The sequence below is a fragment of the Antennarius striatus genome, chromosome 13 (assembly GCF_040054535.1).
Source record: "Antennarius striatus isolate MH-2024 chromosome 13, ASM4005453v1, whole genome shotgun sequence".
In the NCBI taxonomy this organism is placed as follows: domain Eukaryota; kingdom Metazoa; phylum Chordata; class Actinopteri; order Lophiiformes; family Antennariidae; genus Antennarius; species Antennarius striatus.
In genome coordinates, this window is record NC_090788.1 from 5457686 (window position 1) to 5478959 (window position 21274).

Genomic DNA, 21274 nt, shown 5'->3' on the forward strand with positions numbered 1-21274 from the left:
CATCACCCGTCATATCATCATTTAACCCTACGAATGAACGCGTAAAATGGGATTATGTTGGGATTTTCATCGGACAGGATGAAAGAAATCTTTTGTTTTTCCTTGGAGGAAAAAGTGCTCCAAAGGAATTGGATCGCATTGCCTTGCTCAAAGGCACTTGGGTAGAAAGGTATGATCTTCACCCATGTGCTTCTATAGTAGCCGTCTCCACTGTTCCCATGTTTTTATTTGTCAAATGAACAAATAGTCAAATCCTCAGCTTAAGTGAGGTTTTAAAGAAAAAATACTGCAGAAGTTGATGGGTTTCATGGTTAAAATCCCTGGAAAAAGATCTAGTGAACTAATCTGTGTTTTTTCTGTCAGCCTGTTGCAACATTAAAAGTTTATAGATTAGAAGGAGTCTTCAATAAAGTTGGTTTCCCAAACACACAGCTCTGCATCAGTCCATCTGTGGGGTGACTGCTGGCTCCACATGTTTGTCTAACCTTAAAACAGTTTACACAGCATCCCCTGTCCGATAAACCAAATGATGTTAACACCTGTACTTGTTGCTAAATACCATCAAAATACTGTAGTGACCAAGGGTTACAGCACGCCGTGTTTTCACGAGCCACTCACAAAACCACGCTTCACACTCAGCCATTGGCATGTGATGACAGAACAGCTAAATTCCTTTAACAATAGTGATGACATAGCCTGGAGGTGTTGTTGATGGAAGTTGGTTTTTAGGCTATTTATACCTTACCTTGAAAAAGCAGTTTAACTGAGGTTGGACATCTTTTTTTTTTCTTCAAAGATTTCAAAGCTTTATTTTGCAATGTCTATTAAGGATATTTCATGCTCTTCCACAATTTATAATGACAGGTGTGGTCTCAAATAGTTTAACAACACGAGTCGTGTTTGGATATAGACAGATTACTTTGGTTTTCCAAAATGCAAAACAACAACAAAAACGCTCCCACTTTGGAAAAACAGAGGCAAAAACCCCCAAAACAAAACACTGTGCTCTATTCAATGTGCATATTTAGGATTCTGGGTTGGATTAGGTGTGGCTGTGTCAATTTATTTACTGTCTCCAAAGTAACGGGACGACAGATGTGAGGTACTGCAGGATCTTGTCTCTTCTCACTCACCAGGCGTGGGACATTTTGTGAATGGTAAGCCAGATGCTGCCTCAGGCCATAATTGATAAGGATTAACATGGATAGTTCAGGGAGAGAAAGATCAGTATGAAATGCCGTGAAAGGCCATCGCTGTTTTCTTCTCTCCAGTTCACACAGACTTTGTTCTACTTTCTCATTTGGTTGATGCTAACATGTTATTGATGCATATTAAAGTGCAGTTCAGATTAGAAACACCTGCAGCCCTCTGATATGTCAAACGCTCTGCGCTGTGGTTTAAAAGTTCCATTCTTTAAAGCTAAAAATGTGCAATGAAGAAAATACATGAAATGTTAAACTGCAATCTTCCCTGCAAATTCCAGATAATGGACACAAAAGATGTATTTTACTGTGTTTTTTGCAGTCGATATCAGTTTTTTAAACCCACAATGTTTAATCTATCAACACGTGTGGGTTATTCTATTACATGTGATAGTTTCTAAGAAGTTTTTTTGCCAACAAACGGTAGTTTAGGTGTACGGTTGGCCTGATGTTGAGAGTTGAACTGCGGAATATGAGTTCAGAGGGGCAGTGTAGCCTGCTTGCAGCTTATGTCTTGTCGTCGCCACCCTGTGGCAAGGACGGGGCACTGCAAGGCTGCTGCTGCTGATTGCCTCAGAGGAAGTGAAGTCATGGGATTCTGTATCTTGTTTGAAGAACTGGAATTAGAAAAGGAATGAAAGGAAGTTCACCAATGCCTCGTTCACTTGGTCTCCTCCCTCTGCCATTGTCAAAACGATGACAGTGTAATCCTCCGCTGCTAAGAGATGTGTTTTTCATTCTTTTGGCTGCTAATAGCCTGTACAGCTGGCTGGTTTTGTCCTCTTTTCTGTTTTCAGGTGTCAGAGTGTTGATTGTAGTTCTGTTACAGACATAATTTAGACACCATAGTTTTGTGGGAGTCTCTTTTCTCCGGTTATTCCCCTGGTGCACAGAGGTGGTGTTATGCTGCAGGATGCTCTTTGTTGAAGCTTAGGCCTGTTCCAACAGGTCCTCACTACCTGTGCAGGCTGCTATACGTCCTGCTTTATACTGTTGTCTTCTTTTGGATGGGAAATGAAGTGCAGAAAGAAGGTTGCGTTCCACAAATGCCCCCCCTCCTGCGTTAAAACTGTCCAGACCTACAGAATTATTACACCCGATTTTGTCTCGGTGACGAATGATAACCACTTTTTATGCGGTGCAGTCATTTTGGAGACAGGGTGAAGAAAATCAACATGTGGTCACTCTGACTCGAGTTGCCCTTCTCGCCCTTTAGATTTCTCTCATTGTAGAAACTGATATCTAGGAATGCAGCGTTTGGCAACAGAAGTCAAACAAGTGTTTTATTTAAAAAGTGCAACTCTTCTATCCGTTAAGCAATGTGGAAAAAGATCCTGTACCACTATGCTGTTGTGTAAAATAGTACTGATAAAGGGATTTTAGTCTGTCTGGCACTACTAAGGTCATATTTTGAATGTGGCGGTTAACACATGGAAAGAACAAACTCCAGAGATTCATTTAGACAGGAGAAGTACCCTCAGTCTATTCAAGTCATAAGACTCTACTGTGCTATGAATCTCCCTCTGACCCAGTAAACTGTGATCTCCCTGGAAGTTTGCCCTGCCCTCTGAATGAGCACGTTCCCTAGAACACTGGCTGGGGTCAAATACAAATGTTTGAGGAATTTTGACTACCTCGATTTTTTTAATTTTTATTTTCAAAATAAAGCAAATGTTGGGACTGAAGCAGAAGTCGAAAGCCTCTGGGATCGCTTTGAGGCAAATGTCAGCTGCTCTCTGCTGGTGGAAGGAGTTAGAAGTCAAAGGACGGTATGAAAACCAACTTCTCTGCCTTCTTTCAATTTTTTTTTTTGTATTTTGAAACATGCAGCTGACCTCTTAGGGCTCCCACAAATGCATTGGCTATAATTAAGGAAGTAGTCCTTAATGCCTCCTTGCCCCCTCCCTGGGCCTTCTGCAGTGTGAGGTTGCTATCTACACATTTCCCTGGTTGGTCCTCGGCGTGTCTGTTTGGGAATGAGGGATGGGAGGGCGGAGGGGGGCACTGAGGGACAACATCAAAGTGTGTCCAGTTCAGAACGTGAGCTGGGATGATTAAAAACTTGACTGTTTATATTGCATTTCCCATATGGGTCCTTTCCTCTCCCTCCTTCTAGATTTCCTGCCCATACTTCCTATCTCCCTGGATGAGATAACAGCAGACCGGGGCTCCTTCTGGCCTGCTGCACATAGGAAAACATACATTACTTGATATGTAAAGCTAAAGGGTTGTGGATGAGTTACAAAGTTGGCAGGAATACCTTCATAGAGAAGGTATTCTCCTAAGTTATTTGCTTCCTAAGGAATCTGAACGGAATAAAAGAGCTCAATTCACATTTGCCAATAAACATGGTAATATCGGTGGACAGAACCGCCGAAGTAGCATCAGAGCAGAGGACTCCTGCAAACCTCAGTTAACCTTTACAGTGCTCTTGACTGGCATGCAAAACTCTTCGGTACTCCCTGGTATGGACGCCATCCTCACCTGTCGTATCTGCCCCCCAGCGACACGCTCAAATCCATAAATGTATGAATGCCACAGATATAAACTTGTAATTTCCCCTGCGCTGGTCAAAGAATGCAGACTTTCTGTGGTTAACTGCCCTCTACGTGGAAAAGGAAAGCCATACAAGCATAAACGTCAACTTTAAAGACAATACACGACATGCTTGGTTTTGTTGACACAGCCATCACTCACATTCCTTTATGTGGCCAGCTCACACAAGTCTGCTGTCAAGATGCATTTGTCTCCTATATTTCCATCTGGTCATCTGTTCAGACTGCTTGCTCTTGCTTTTCTACGGTCTACTTCCTCTAGTGATCTGCGACTACCATTCCGATTGCCTGGAGCTCTTGCCTTGAACAGACCCCCACATGTGACAAGCTGTCGACTAATGGTTTCTCCTGAGCAGGGATCTGACAAAGCTGCAGCCTGCAGCACAGGAAGCAGGGGCTAGTGCTGTCCTGTCCAGCCTCTTCCACAAGAGATGGCTGTTGAGATGCTTCTCAGGGCACCGCAAAGAAGGGAGAGGCAGGAAGGGGAAACATGGCAAATCTCTTAATCCTGTCGGCCCCCTTCTTTTTAAGTCATTAGATCTGGTCTGGAATTGTTGACTGTTATGCAACTTCTTTTCTCTTTTTCCTTGCAAATTAGAAGAGTCTTACTTCAGTACCACTATCTCGCTCATTCTGTCCCTTTCTCTTACATGTGTGCAAAAGATTCACATAATTCCAAGTTTTTTGTAATACAGTATAAACAGACATACATATGCACGGTCCTGGGGCAGGGTATCCCAACAAAAAATATACCAGTACCAACACCTGTACCAGTAAGATGATATTGATTCAAATAGGACACTTGATTTGACTGCTTTGGTGCCAAATTGGGAATGAACGCTCAACATCACCACCACAAACTGTATGTATCTGTAGAGGACAAGGCACACAAGAAATTAAAGAACGCATGCAAAGATTGATGTTATTCCATGATTTAGGAAAATTGATTGCAGCAAAAGAGTGACTCCCCTTTTTCCCAGCCACCAAGGATGACCATTGCTGTAATGTAATCAGAAACTGGGTTATAATAGGACTGAATATAAATATTTTATGACTGGAGAATTATTTTACTACTTGTTGGGTATTTTATGCCTTAAAAATATCGAAAATACTCAGTCCAGCTGAGCACACACTCGCAGTGTGTCACGGTAAGAGTTATGACTGGACTGGCCCGGAGGCTACTGGTGGTGACGCTTTCTAAAGATCGAGCATTGCACTACTATTAAACATCTCTTGTTTCTTGGCATCTTTTTTAAATGATGCATTGAACTATAGCGCTCCTAAAGACAAATGCTCTTTAATGAATGCAGCTTTTCTAATTGAGTGAGGATGGAAGGAAACGTAGGGGCCAAGTATCCAATCTTACATTTAACTGTGGTCCTTCTGCATTACCACTTTATTTGTGTGTGTTTTGACATTTCAGTTCATTAATCTCAGCCTGGAAACGCATAAAAATTGCACACAGTAAACACACAGTTAAATTAAATGTTAATGATACAGGCATTGTCCCACTCTTGCTTTAGAGAGCCTTTATTGGCAGTCCCTCTGAGAAACCACGCAGGCAATGAAGGAGTAGCAAATATACGCAGCTCTTTCAAGTTGTGCCATTGTGTACCCATGCAGCCATTACAATGGAGAGTTGTGAGTCACGGCTGACTATAAAAGAGCAAACGCACACACTCACACATGCACAGACAAACATTCATTTTCCTTTGATGCCGCCATATCTGGCGTACAGTAGGGCCAGACAGGGTAAGGATACTTTAAGGGTCAGTGGGATTCAGTTATGTCAAACAGCCGTGGTTAAACAGGTGAGAATACTTCGGCAGGTTTTGGTGCTTAGATGGGTATCCTGTGCGACCTCTCTGAATTTGGCCTGACAGTGAGGGTCAAGTGAAGCACCTGTCCACAACCGTCCGGTGGAAACTGATCCATGAGGAGTACAGAGGAAAGTCTTATGATCCATGGAGGCCAAGTGTCCCTTTCCTGTGGCTCAGGGCCACATTTATGGAGATTTACATTGAACCATGACAGATTACAGTTACACCACATGACCTAGAATTCAGTTGGGACCAATGGGAACTGAGTCTGGTTTGCTTACCTCCATGGCTTAAAGTTGATAGACACAGAGGCTGTTTGACCAATGCGTAAATTAATTATCCCAGTTTATTCATGAATATTTTCATTGTAGTACCACAAGCAAAATCATGTCTAGACATCACAGTAAAGTGCACTTCAAAGAACATTACAAAAACCAGTTGAAATCATGTCCCAGATCAGATTTTCAGAATTTCATTGTCCACAACCAGTATATCAATGCCGAGTTTGAAGTTTAATACTGAGAAATCAACCGTGGTTGTTAATTAAATAGTTCATCTTGTCTTCCCTTCCAGGCTTTTGAGACAAAAGCCCTATTTTTACAGGAGAGCCACTCTCTGACGACCACTCTCTATGCTGCCTTTGTTTATTCACATTGACCAAACCAACAGAAGCCTAACGCCGCCGCCATGTGTAATTTTAGATAACATGCTGGTGTTCTGCAAACAAAATAGGCGTGACGTATGACACTGCAGTGTCAGCGACTATTGGGACATCTTACATATGTGTCAAACAGCGCATTGTAATAAAATGGCAAAATCAATCAATTCTCCCTGTTTCTAAGGGTTTGACATCGTCTTCTGCTTTTGGGGGATTAGCGATGCCAGACTTCACATTCTTTCCCCTTTAGCTCCCATCTGCTAGCTTCTTTTTGGAATCTCTCAGTTGCAGGTCGGATATATAACACATGCATTTTGTAGACTTGCTTAACGTTTCATTGTCAGTGCTCTGTCCATGCTGATGGATGGATTGCCCTTGAACTATTTTTGTATTTTCATGGTTTCCAGAGGAGTATTCAAGTAAGTCTGGTGATTCTTTTGCTTTTTATCTTGTGCCACCCCGTTCTCACTGTGTGTAATATCTTCACATATACAAAATAAAAGCTTGTACAAATATCGGTGCTCCCTACACCTCCTGTTAACATCAAATCTTTGTCAGTCTCTCTTTCTGACTACTACTTTCCTTGAAACGCCTCCTCTGACCAGTCCTCTCTTGGTCGTTGACAGCTCTTTAAAACGGTTGTAATTCATTGCATGTGCTTCAGTTTCAAGGACAAATACGGGTACGTGTGCTGAAAAGACCGGAAGTGCTTAGTCTTCTGAGAGGATGGAGGAAAGGAGTCATCGCCGTGCCACAGAAAAATGCTGTGTGACAAACTCACTCCCTCTCTAGGCTGCCAGTGGCTCCTCTGGACACTTCTTTGCACATCTTTGTGTTTGCAGTTTTGGTAAATAAAGCCAAATTCATTCAAAGCTCTTGTACTTGCTGTAGAATGAGATGAAGACTGTTGGCCTGCAGAGCTGCACACTGATATTGTTAGAATCTACTGCGAGCAAAGAGAAGTCTTGTGAGAGGAAGCACATTTTCTACTTTTCTGCTTGAACGCTTGGCTCAACGATCCGCATGAAGAGGAGCTTTCACCTGTGCGCCGGTCCGATTCTTTATGTGTGTGTGCACAAGCATGAGCCAGTCTTTGTGAGCGTGTTCACAGTGTTTGTGTGTGTGTGGATGTGTGTATTTATGTGCAAGTGGAGGCGGAGCTCCTATACTGAGATCATTTACCAAACTCTATTAACCGGGATCAAAGTGACTTAGATCTTTCACTGGTGTATGACTACAAAAGATGTATTGTAACCCCAGATCCAGGGAGATAACACTGCTCATAAAAATGCTTTATGTCTTCAGAAGTCACGTGTTCATTTCCAAACAGTAACCAGCATTTTTTTCTTTTTGTCTTCTCAGAAAACCTTCAGTGATATGTTCGATAATGAGCTGAAGACTTATTTACTGAATCAGAAAAGTTGAACATGAACGTAATTTTTATTGAACTCACAAACATTTTGGTTTATTCATTAATCCAGTTTAATTTTATATAATAGAACAGAACTATCATGGTTGGAATTTGATTTGATTTGGATTTTTTTTTCTTGTTTTATTTTGAACATTTGCTTTTCCATGTTTTGTTTTCACTTTTATTTCCTGTTTTGGTTTTGTTGTATTGTTTACTGCTAGATTTCAGCAAAAAAAAAAAAAAAAAAAAGAGTGAGGACTCAAATGTACATGTATGATATTCATTTAATTAACATTAACAAAAAGATCCAAACTAGAAGGCACAAGATAGAAACTCAGTTTTCAAAAATAAAACAAAAGACCAACTAAAAAAAAATCTTGGTTGATTTGTCGATACCTGTCCTTACGGGTGGGGGCATCTTGTAAAGGTGGAGACAATTTCTGGGTTAGTAAAAAATTATAGTGAAGCTGCTTTGTCAAATTAACAATAGTGAAACAGCTGGTCTGTTTACGGAACAGCCAAACTAACTTCTTTTAAACGGGATGGCGTACATAGCTCCATCCTCTTTAAAAGGGCTTCAAAATACAAGCTGAATGAATTAAATGCAAATCAGTAGCAGTTGTGTTTGGTGGTTTTAGAGAGCAGTGAATAATGTGCCTTATAACAATTGGATATATCAGCAACCCAGGATTACGTGCTTGCAATATGTGAACTCCTTGTGCCTAGATTTAAATCTCATAAAATGAAAAAAGCATGCAATTTTAGGTCTTTCTGGCCTCATTTTGGAAACACTGGTGTGTGACTGTATCTGTGTCGCTCGCTAATTACATCCCCCGCAGTGGATGTATTGTAATTGTCGGTGTTCATGCGTCCGTCCATCCGTCCGTCCGTCCGTCCGTCAGTCCACCAAATATTTTCGCAACCATTGCAGATAGAAAGATGAAACAAAAAGCACATTACTCGGGCAGCAAAGGGGATGAAAATGAAATGATGACCTTGACATTGAGAAAACTAGGTCAAGGTCAAAATTTCAACTTTTGTACACTCAGGAACCGGATAAGATAGAAAGACGAGGGAGAAGGCCAGTTTGAGTAATAAAGTAGGTCAGGGTAAAATTTTGCATTCAGGGGTGTCGCGGGATGTTGCAGTCTGTGACTGCCTTGGTTTTAGTTGAGTTTGCTCTAATTAGAAAACTCACTACAGCATTAAGATGCAGAAGAAGTATCTGATTTTATTACGATTGAAACAAACAATGAACAGTAACTTCCTGGAAAAGCTTCCAGTGAAGAATCTCACAACCCTCCTTTGGTTTGACACAAAGCTATTTCTGATACTCCTCCTGTGCGAGTGGGAGGTAAATCATTGTTCCTTGAAAATTAATGGTCATCATACATTCAGTCACATGCCTGCCCGCATGATAAATGGATGCTCTCTCAGATGAATGAGCAAAATGAAAAATGCACGCTTTTCAATTAGACCAAAGGTTAGCATGTCTGCCAGTCGAGTGTGTTTAACTTATGTTTTCATCTCCGCTCACCTGCAGAGAACTTTTCCTCTTTAAAATGCACACTCAGGCTTGCTGAGACAAAGTCCCACATGATTTAGTGAGATAATTGAGATCAATTTCACATGGTGTTGGTTATCTATATCTTTCGATCTATCGATGATAGACGTCTGCATGCAAATAAACCAGACAAATTTTGCATTTCAGCACCACTTTGTTCATTTGCATGTTATTCTGCAGCACAGTGGGCACAATGAAAATGACACAAGTCCCACAGGCTGAGATTTCTCATGGTTTGAAAGATGTTCCAGCAGTGTGTTTGTGTGTGTGTGTTTGTGTGTGTGTGTGTGTGTGTGTGTGCGTGCGTGCGTGCGTGTGTGTGTGCACGCGCAGGTTGTGTGTTTCTGAGCCAGTGAGGCCAAACTCAGGACCCTGGTTAGAGAGTTAGATCTCAGGTCCCTGTCCTGTACCTCAGGTACAAATGTTACATTGGTTGTTTTTAGCCTGTTATGTCATCAGGCTAACTTTAGACTCTTTATTATGCTAACATATATCCAGTATAACCACAACACTATTCGCAACTGTAATGCCATATGCTCTTGGTAGCAACAGTTTTAACTCCACTGTAGACTTCATTACTCCTATTCTTAGACTCTCCCTCGAAGTGCGCGATAACATTGCAGCCGCCGACCCTTTTTAAAGTCTTCAGGTGGTGTCAGTGATTCGGGACTGCCATGCAATGACCTTCAAAAATCAGCCAAAGCCAAACTCTACTGCGCCCGGGGTGCCGTCCCAGCAGACCTTAGGGGAGAGGACTGCGTATGTAGGAGACTCGCTCCAATTGGCCATGACCTCCTGACTGGTTTCTCCTAATTAGAAGCCGTCCCTCACAGTGCCTCCCTCTCTTGTCCAAAGTAAATACCTTGGCACCCAGCAGGAATGCTGACAGTCTGCTGTTCAGAGTGTTCTGAGAGAAGTTTGGACAGTCACTGACTCTCCTCATGTTTAACCCTCTGGACTGTGCTAGAGCCAACACTAACAACCAACTCTACTCAGCAACGGAAATACAAATGACTTCACTGTTGAAGTCACTCGAAATATGCATTACTATCTTGGCTTTTTCATGCCAGTATGCTGCGCTGATTGCCTTTCAGATTATTCTCTCCCAATGGCCTAGTGGGACTTGGTAGGGAAGCGATAGAGGGATAAATTGGGGTTACATAACCGTTACTGTTGCATGTACTCAGATGGCAGACTTCCTAGAGCTGCTGAGTTTTAAAAAAAAAAGAAGCTGTTTCGGTATCAGTCGCCCTTGGTGCGCAGCAGCGGTTCACTGGAATCGGGTAGGTGGATCAAAAGGTAGTCTGTATTTGAGAAAGCAGGGCCATGATGTCTCATCAGGGCCATTCACCTGATAACCTCTGTGGGAGCCGCTCCAGAGCAGCAGGAAAGCGGTTCAGCTAACAAGGCATGTTTTTAGGACTGTATGGAGTCATATGGGCTCGTTGGTCTGTTGATGATCAGAGCTGCCAAGCCTCATTCCCTCCCAGGATGCTATTTAAACCCCCAGATTGCTGTGCGGGAGTGGAATGGAGCATGGTGTTTCTCTTTGTTCTGGGCCCTAGGTTAGGGTTAGTACAGCATTACACCACAGCAGCCCTGAAAACCAGCTCTAAAGACTAAAGCAGAGCTGTGTGTGGTTTGGTGTTTGGTCTGCTCACCAAGATTAAAGCAGCAGGTTGGCAGAGGATTGGATAATGATATGTCTACAGCTCCCGAATCCTTGGACTGTCTGGGACTGCAGGGACACTTTAAAGCAAGACACACACAAACACACACACACCTACTTGGAGAAGCGTCACACTTTACTTCCTGTACCCAAGTAAATTTGAAAATGAAGATTCACTGAGACAGGCTGATATTACGGTAAGAGAAAGAACATTTAGAAGCCAAAACGAGCCGGGACACAGTCAGCCACTAATAGTGGTGGACACACACAGATGTCACACAATGTTCCACTTATGACACTGAGTCTGCAGCCTGTTTATGAATACGATATGAGTCATGAACACGATATGAGTCAACAACATGTTTATGAAGCTCCAGTTAAAACCTAAGAGCCTGGAGTCGGGCCAAGTGTCCCACTGCAATGCCAGATCTATGAGGGCGGGAGTGAGGGCTGAAGGGGGGGGGGGTGTCTACTGCACTTCTCTGACCAACCTCCATGCCGCTGACTTCCCCTGTTTGCCCACTCTGTTAACTATTACCAAAAGGCTGTGTACCTTGGCTTGGGCCCATCACTCTTACACATACTGTGGCCTATTATCAAAGGAGACCTGCACTACAAGCCCTGGAGTCCTTCCAAAAAAAGGCTCCAGCCACAGTTTCTGCCTGGAGACCTATCCCAGCACCGCTGCACTATCTGAGCACTCCCTCCCTGTTTTGTCTCCCCATCGCTCCCCCGTCTACCACCTCCTCCCATTCTTTTAAGCCCTTTGCATGAACATGCACATGTTGGCTAAACTGTTCTTGGCAGGTACCTCACCCACTCACACGTCTTTTATAATCCCTTTTATGTTTGCATTCATTTTCTTTGGTGTGTTTGCAGAGCAGAAACAGTGAAAGAGTAGGAAGATGTTGCTTACTGCGACGGCGCTTGTCTCATATAGTACCAGAGTGTATATTCATATGATGCGGCTGCAATGAGTCTTATTCATGATTGTCTTTGTGTTGCAGTTTGTAACACAACATTTCATTAAGCTGTGATATACAGATGATATACAGATTGATTAGTGACTTATCTGGCAAAGTTGTTCTTCTTTAAGTTCTATTAATATCAGAGGGAGGGAAAAAAACTGCTAAAAAATTTTTAATAGCAGAATTAAATTAAATCAAAATTTGACTTAAAGTAGTGTGGATAGTAGCCCAGAAGTTAGAAATTTAAGTCTTGTAATTTCTTTTGTTTCATGAAAGTAAAGAATCCTGCGATTTCGATCGTTGACAAAATTTAAATAAATTGTACCTTAGATACACCAAATTTACAAAATATTTCACTTAATGTTAACTTTTATAGTAATCATGTTAACAAATAATCAGACAAATGCTAGTAAGAACTTGATAACATTGTTAAGATTGCTGTTATTTTAGATTGGATGTATCTCCTCCTATAGGTCGTCTCTACGCCTAAAACTGAAACACAAGAGTGGAATCATTTATTGCCACTTTATTATTTCATGATTCCCGATAGCGAGTCACAATTGTTCATTAATAATTTTTGCCTATTTTGTCAGTCAATTATTTTGCGATAACAGTTCAATTATATTGTTATCTCAAGATATCAAACGTAATATCTCATGATGACCACAAATTTATTAATTTATTATCATTTCACCCAACTGATTTTGAATGAGTTTATTCCTGCAGAAGTGGCCCATGGGAAACAAAAAAGTTTAACTAATCAGATTTAACGTCAATCAGTTATTAACTTAAAAAGTCAAATGACTTTTAAAAATAACACACAAGGTTTCCCAGGAATGTAGAACTCCAATCTTAATCTATTTCAATACAGCCATAAATCTGCTTTCAAAATATCGTGAGCTATGTAGGTCAAGATCAAAAGAAGGCAATTTTACATGGGGGCAATTATTTTATTATTGAACAAGGCCTTTGAAGAGCAGAAAATCCCAATTGGTTATTTTAAGAAACAAAAATCATTTTTAATCTGATTAGAAGCAAAAAAAGTTGAATAACTGTTGTCTTTCACTTTGTAAGAGATATTTATACACAGCTCTGGCCAGCATTAGGGTTTTATTTTTCATATAACGACATGTTTGGACTGTATTGCAGCTCATTTCAAGGTATGCAAAGTACACTTTGTTAATTTAACAACCTCTACATTGAATCATATGAGCCATAATTATATTTTGCTCAATAAATATTTATCAGTCTAAGTCCTCATAATTTAAAATTATTTTTTTTTAAATGAAGCTGACATCAGCTAAGTGAATCCCGTGTGCCATCTGTATGTTTATTACAGAGTATTATATTGTTTATTTAATCAGGTTGTAGCCCCAGACTCCAAGCAGCTGCTCGCCCCTATGAGGCTGACTCTGTCTGTGCACATTCCTCTCATAACAGCATGTAAACATACTTCGTAGTGTGGATAGTTATGTGTGCATTAAACATGGAATCTGATTCTTTATCATTTATATATAAACATAAAGTGTTTGAAGTGTGTTTGTGGTACACACTGTATCGTAAAGTGTGATGTCAGATATCATCAGGCTGCACAGAGGACTGTCGGTTCACCCAAGCTTAATAACGTATAGAGATAATCCCTCTGCCAAAACTCACTTCCTCTCCCCAGCTGGAAGCCCCAGCTTTTTTATACCCCAACAAAGCAGTGGTGGCTTCACCTTCTCCCTGGAGCCTTATCTCAGCACCTTTTAATTAATTCTTAACATTTTACTCTCAGTCCTTTCTCCCTATCTTTAAATGCCTGGGACAAAATGATTGGGCAAACAATGGACTCAATGGATTCAACTGTGTGGTTTTAATCCATGACCTGATTGTGCTTGATGGTGGATATTAAAGTTATATCACACATAATAGCTCACCTGAAATTCAAGCCCAGTTTTTTGTACATTGCAGTTCTATAGAAATTCTACAGGGCTGATTGTCCAATCACAACCGTTGATTCAAACAAGGGAGGGCAGGATGGAAGTGATGGGGGTGTGATGTTTTGACATTGTATTACATATGCAATCCAAGATTTAAAGAGCAGCTAGTAGCGGTTAGCAGCTCACTAAAAATAAAGAAGAATGTCTTCAAATTTGGGACGCAGCTCGAGGCTACTTTTAGGTCTTACAGTATGGCTTGCACGCAAAATACGTCATTAAAACATTGCAGCCCCCGTTTTTCCTTTCCACTTGGCATTTTACCAAATGTGAAATTCGGTGCTGTTACAACCACCACAGAACCACGAACAGAAGCCTTCATTACGTTTATGTAAAACGTCAGTCTTACCTCTAAAAGCTGTCTAAATGGGATGATAGAAGCAACATGTTAGACTAGCAGGATATTAATCATATGACTGGGTGTTCAGACCCAATAGTTTCACCACTGTTAAAACAATGCATCATTGTGTGAGCGGCGGCATGTTTTAAGAAGGAAGTTTATGTAACACGTTTATAATGCAGTGAGGTAAGATTTTATCAATCATTGCAGAATTTATATCTTTTTTTATGGTCACATGGTTTGCTGTAGAATGACGGTTTATGTTACAAGCAATCGAGCAGGAATCCACACATGGGTTTAAGTGGATGCCACAGCTGCACTGAATCCAAAGCCTTCAAACATGCATAATAATGCATGTTTGAGACCGGAGGGGGACGCAGCACTGGTTTCAAGAGGACCCCTGATTGTGTCTAAGCTTATGAGGAAAATTATCCAATTTCTCACTGAATTTGTCCCTTATAATACAAAGACCTGAGGGTTTTAATCACTGCTTACAAGTCTATGATTTTTCTAAACTTCTCTGGCCCTTGTAATGACAAATACAATTCATTAAAATTACTATTTCTCATCACGCGATAATCTCAAACACATTATCCGCCTCTTCACACAATAGCTTTAGCTTCCGAGACATTTCTCCCAAAAAACCACAAACCTGGTTATGTCAGTGGTGCTTGAGTGAAGGTTATGGGATCTAGGTCTTTAGGATTCATCCTCTTGAAACTATGTCCATAATGCATTTCAAACTAGTTGGAATGTGGACCAAAGTTGAGCAAAGTCCATCTGACCAACATTGGCATCTACGTATATAGCCAAGAGGCTAGCAGTGGCATTAGCAAGAAGTCCATAACTTGGTTGTGTTGTGCTCCGTTAAAGTCCTACGCTACATTTACTTTACCTTCTTCATTCACTCATCTATCAGCACAGACCCTCTTGATTCCAGTCAGTTGTCTTGCGGAACTGTCTGTAGCTCGTTATATAACAGTTTGCACAGAACAGTGGAACAAGCATTGGATGCATGAGACCTTTTGCTGAAAGGGCTGGTAAGCTGATAGTCAGCTTTGACTTTTAGAAACCCAACATCATTCAGCTGGTGTCTGGTTGGTGCCCAGAGGACAAGCAGTGGCAGCACTCTACAGTTGGGTAATTGCTATAGATTTAACAATGCAACATGCACAATGACACATAAGCCACAATATGGTAAAATTACAACTCTGCAGTTGAAATTTCTGCTGATTCCAGTGCGTAATTATGTGTAGAATATATAGTCTCCCAACAAAATCATGAAGACACAACTGTTACTTAAAGCCATCTAATTAGGTACAGCTTGAAAAGTGGCGGTGAGTTAGATATCGCACAAAAGCCACACACTTGTGCAGACATCAGATGGTCTGCAGTAACCCAGTGGATCCAGTCTGCATGATGTGCTGGAAAAAAAAAACAGAATCCGGTCCCCTTCAGAGGGTTTCTTCTCCACACCTATGATGCCTTTGTTGTCTCGCATAATGTTTTCCTTCTGGGTCACCTCTCCAGCCTTTTAGGGAAGTGAAAGTGGATCTTTCCAGGGCCTCTCCATTACATAGCCCATCAGATAGGGAGCGCTAGATAAGTCCCCTCTGTATAATAAATGTCTCATATTTGATCTTCACAGATGGGAGCGGTCTCACAGCGCTGCCTCTCTGGGGACAGCTTGCACAAACACCTGCTCTTAGGAGGAGAAAGACACGACTAGTTGCCATACACACACATACACACACACACACACACACACACACATTTCTGCCATTCAAACGCACACAAGTCCAAAAGCACACGCCCTCGTGTAGCCATTTCTGAGACCCTATACTGCGGGTGCGTGGGAAGGTGAAAGGTTAACATATCCACACTAATTCAGCCCAGCCAACCTTTCAGGAAGCTTTATGGTGCGAATCATAAAGGAGTTAACCCAGAGCCCTCTCCCCACGCCTCACCTCTCGGCAGCGCACGAGAACGGGAGCCTCAGCCTCGTGGGTTCAAAGTTCACACACAGGACCCGACAATGATTGACAGTAAAGCCTCGCTTTAATGGAAGCGACAGGAAATCGAAGGGTAATGAAGGAAAGGTTGACTGAAACAAACAACAAGCTGTAAATACAGTGGAAAGTAAATACGATGGGCTATAGTGGTGGCAGGATTGAATGGGAGGAAACCACAGCAGGAGTTGTATTTTGCTGGCTGCACAGCTCCTCAACCCCTCCTGACATTTTCCTTGGAGATCATTGGCCACCTGGGGCAGGGGTGTGTTCCACCAGATAACCCACTGCACGCTCTCCCTCACAGCCCCACCTATTGCTTAGGGTTAACTCCCGGACACTTTGTGCGCTGGCATTGTGAAAACAGTGACCTGTTTTTGTGCTATGGCCGCCTCCACGGTGGTATACAATTGTGCCATTTAACAGAGTTGCACATTCAACACAACCAAATACAATGCATGCTGGGAAAAATGAGAACACTGGCAAGAAGAGAAAGCAGCAGTGTGTCTGTGCTGCAGACGGTAAACCCGTGAACTTAACCGCCACACGGTCGACCGAAATCAGCTGCATTCATTTACATTATTACAAATCTCGCAGCACTTTGTTCTCCGTACTCGAGATATGGCTCGGAAACTTTGATTTGTTTGTTGTTTTACTGTTATTCAGGTGCCTTATCTAGAGTAAATAAATGAAAGGCTCTTTATATCGGTCAGCTATTTTAAAAACCGCATTCAACGTTTGTCTTTCCAGCAGTTTGAGTATTCACCTTTGCCCTCATCTTAAAAGAAACGTGGCTGCATTGCATTAATGCTATAATTGATTTAAGTGGTGTTTAATGACGCCACACCTTCAGTGTCTCCACACATCGAGGCATAAATCAAAAGTGAACTGAGAAGCTGACCCCAGGCCTGTGTTGTTGCTTTCAGTGTTTGTATCCAGTAGTAATGGAAACAGGTACTTCCCCTGTTTTTATCTGTGTCTGGCTCCTCCACCATACAGACTCAGTCATTGTAACTTGCACACTGTACTCTGTCATCATCCACCCGCTTCTTCAGCCCCTCGTATTTATAGATTTGTCCTCCGATATTGTCATGGCGATGCAGAATATACAAACTGTTTCGGTAGCTGCAGGTTTTCTCAGTCGGAGCCTGTCTGTGGAGTCTTTTGATCAGAGAGGCCTTTTATTCTGCCAAGAAGCTTGAGAAGCCAGGAGGGGGGCTGGAACAACAATGAAGCATCGGTGCACCCTGAACATAAGGAGAGAGAAGGGTTGGCCATTCCTCTCAGTTTTTAACTACATGTACCTTTAAATATCATAAATGCAGGGTTCAGACACAAACTTGTGTGTCATGTTGTTGTTCTTTTGCACACAAGTCATTTAATTTCAGGTTAATTTGAGTCTGAATTTGAATATTAGAAGCCCAGTTGGTCTTTATGGCTTGGGACAACTCTGGTAACAAGGAGTGCTACACCAAACCCACCCAATAAAAACTGCACAGGCACAAAGGGACTATCATCCATGTGCACACAAGCAAATGCTGGTTGATTACTTTGCAATGTGACGTATTCCTAGTATTGGAATCCATTACCCAGGTGCATCGGTGCATCACAGATCAAATTTCACCGTTTCACCTGAAGCAACAAGCCATGGCAGCCACTTGGATTCTCTAGCTGTTTCAACACCTTTGCAAATGATGTCTGTGGATGCGATGTTACCCTCTGTACACTCCACCGAAATAAAACGATTGATTTACACAAAAGGAAATTGATAGTTGTGTTTAGTGAGTGCATGGGTTGGAGTGAATGACTGCAGCCTTGTGGGAATGGGAGGTGGTGGCATGAAGTCTGGAGCAGGGGTCCGGATGCGTGTTCCCGATTTGGTTTACATGCTTCTCAAATGTAAGTGTTTGAGACAGTACATGCATGTGAAGTTGTGGATGAGCGCTGAGCCTCTCCACGGTGAGGTCATCACTCACTGGCCCTTTTGTGGGGGTAAGGTTGGGGAGCAGTTATGCCTGCCATAGAAGAGGAGTGTGGGAACCAACTGGCAATTGCACAGAGGATGGGGGTGGGGGTAAAAAGATGAGGTAAATGTTCTAGAGCCCAACAATCAGTCTTCACTGGGTGGCCTAGTTCTATGGGAGCTGCAGGACGTAGCAGGTCGCTGGGTCTTAGGGCGCTATGGGAACTTTGGGTAGTGACACACAGCGCCATGATGGATGACGGATGAGATATGTTCACTGCTAAAAATAACAAGATGGAACCATTTCATGAGGTGTCAAAATATGTGCTTCACTTGATACTGAATCCAGCAACATGCAACAAATGAAGGGACCGAACGGTATATAGTTGGCTATGGGCCAATAATGTGGGTTTAGCTGACAAACACAACCGTTAATAAGAGTTCAGACTGGTTCCATTTAATGTAGAAGCAGAGCATGCACACACATTTCGGTCGCCGTATCTACCAACGCTCTGCTCTTGCGTTCTTATCGTCAAACCTATCTTCTTTAATTGTCTCCTTTGAAAACCATCTGAATGAACTGGATCCGTGTCATTAGGTTTTTTTTATTTCAGTGCAACTGTCTGTAAAAGAGCCTTTGCAGCCATTTTGCCACTGATCTGTTGACATTGTAGTTCTTTGCCCCAGGTGCAGAAATTCCCGATATCACTGACATGACATTACATGTAGGAGGCTGAAGTGAACGTTGTTTTCCACCTCGATGGCTTGTAATTATGGTAGGAATAATAGAAAGTGAACAATGTGATGATGAATATCTCTGCTATGCAGATTTCTATTCGTTTTTTTGGACTTCTGCTGCTTGTGGAATGTGACGAAATAATACTTGTACCTGTTTTGGACCTACTAACCATGACAAGGACCCCTAACTAGACAGGGGCTAGGTTAGGTGTAGTTTAATCGCATGTCTTTACAGGTCTTTGCATGATTTTGAACAACATGCTCACTGCTATAGCTCAGCAAAATGTATGGAATAGCATCTGTGTGTATATGAAAACACTGAACATCTAAATTCATCCCATGTTGACATCCCCAAAATGCAGCCTTCCTCTCACCTCGTAATTTCCTAAAATAAGAGGATAGTCACACAAACATTATTTTCTCCAATGTTTTTGGATCCATTTCTGACTTCTTCCGCTACTTAAATTTTAAATATTTAGTTCTACTGCTGACTTTATTGCTATTACTACACCCACAACTTCATGTCATCTTCTTTCCCTGGACTACTCATCAACTTCAAAGTCAATCTTATGAAAGCAACCAGACCCGACCTCCCGTCTCAGTTACCTGTACACGACGCTGACTTCAACCCCTTGCTGCTTTTAATTCCCTATTTCTATGTTATCACCAGTCATGTGAATTTTACATCAGTTTTTTAACTTTTGTAAGGAAAGCTTTGCTTCAAACTTTACCAAAGCCGTCTCCTGATAGACGTGAGAGCGCATGTGATGGTACCCAGCTGGCTGGTTTTATTTCGGCTCTCCTAACACGACTTAAGCTCACCAGTGCTGTGTTAAATGTGGGTTGGGCAGCGCTATGTTGGCAAAACATCACAGATTAGAGTCTTGGTTTTGTGATTTGCAGCCTTGGCAGAGTTGGTACTGATTCCAAATTATGATTAGCTTTAGCTTTTCTCTAGAAATAGAATGCACTGTCATTGTGGTAATGGCTGTCGTCCTCTCCGTAACACCGTCCCAACACAGTCTTCCAAGCTACCCTCATACATTTATATTTTCTCCAAGCACAGTTGGCTTCCGTTGGAACAATGTCAAAGCCCCCTCCCACCACACCCCCTCTTTGGTGTGAAATCTTAACTGCCAGCACTCAAAGCCTGTCAATGAAAGGCCAGCTGTTTCCCACCCTCTGCCGGCCTGGTCAGGCCTCCGTTAGATGCTCGCCTCCATGTTTGGCACCCCACCACCACCACCACCACAAAAAAAACGACAGCCCGAGCTCGTGTGAAAGAATGAAATGCCATTACCAGCGGGCGTCGGGTTACGTGGGCACAGCACCAAGCTATGTGCTCACTGCTAACGACGGATGTGGTGAGAAATGTATATGCTACATGCTAATTGTGCGCTCAACATGGCACTGTTTGCTCTTCGCTTTCCCTTTCACACGCACACAACATGCAGTTTCTCAAGGACTCCGGTTGTCAGAGCACAATTCTATAAAACTTAACCATACGACAGAAATAGAAGGCAGCAGTCTTTAATGTTAGCCTCCTCCAGAAAACACAGGCTGCTGGTGGGACCCCTTGAAAGAAATGAAGGCTTGTGTGGCAAAGCTTGCATGTTGGTGTAAGAGAAGAAATCTTTGACCGAAGCTGCGGCTGATCAAACACGCTGCGGAGGAATGTCACTGCCAATAACAGCCTATAAAAAGGGAAATATAATTACAGCCTTACCATGTTGTTAACTCTCCTTTTGATTGGTAGCTTCAAACACAATTGCAGCGAGCATTTCCTTTATGTTAGCTTTATAGCTCTGCTGGCTTTGTGGCCAAAAACCCACGAGCCGAGTCGAATGATTATTAACAAATATTAGCACGCCGCATTAGCATGCTAATCAGAGGTGGTGATATCTGCCAAAGATCTGCATGTTAGCATTGCCAGTGTAGGTGAGTTTGCATTTTCCTGTTTGCAAGCTCCGGCATCACAAAATACTTTCTAATTTGAACTTGCCGTGATCTTTTTATATAATAGTTTTCATACATTACTGTCCTTGTGGAAAATAGAGGTGGTGTTCTCAAAGTGGTGAGATTTTAATCTTGTTGGACGCATGTTTTCCATGAGATATCGGTTGTGTATCACTGTATCACCAGAGGTCTGTTTTTTTTAATGCAGTCTGATTTTCTCTGTCTTGCCAGGCTTTTTTTCTTGACTCTGGAGGCCAGGCTTATGGCCAGAGGTATTCCGTTATCATCAATCCATCCATCCCATCCTTGTGATCACTGTATCTCAGGAAGGCCTTGAGGGAATTTCTTCAAATTTGGACTCAAAGATGTTGTGATTGGATTTCAGTGATCTAAGTTTGAAGTTAACTGTGACCTCACAAAACACATCTTTCCTACAAACCAG

At 42.1% G+C, this 21274-nt stretch overlaps 1 protein-coding gene across 1 annotated transcript in view; it reads left to right on the forward strand.

Moving 5' to 3' along the window:
• The window catches only part of LOC137606767 (E3 ubiquitin-protein ligase RNF43), a 68550-nt gene that overhangs the window by 563 nt on the left and 46713 nt on the right, over nucleotides 1-21274 (forward strand). The gene's annotated exons all lie outside the window — the stretch shown is intronic.